The sequence below is a fragment of the Crocodylus porosus genome, unplaced genomic scaffold, assembly GCF_001723895.1.
Source record: "Crocodylus porosus isolate Cpor-Errol unplaced genomic scaffold, CroPor_comp1, whole genome shotgun sequence".
NCBI lineage: Eukaryota > Metazoa > Chordata > Crocodylia > Crocodylidae > Crocodylus > Crocodylus porosus.
Window position 1 is genome coordinate 70,374,459 of NW_017728918.1, and position 229 is coordinate 70,374,687.

Genomic DNA, 229 nt, shown 5'->3' on the forward strand with positions numbered 1-229 from the left:
AATGCCAGTGGAGAGAAGTACAAAGCGTTCATTTTGATTAACAGTCTACTTCAAGGTTACATAAATGTGAGAGTGCCGCGCGGCAGTTATACAGAAAAGAGAAAATAATATAAAGTCTTTGCTAAAAACTATAAGACAGTTACAATTTGGTTACTTGAGGATGTTCATTGGGCAACCTTTTTGATGCTGATGTTATAGAAGAAGCAGCAGCAGTAGGAGGAGGACTTCT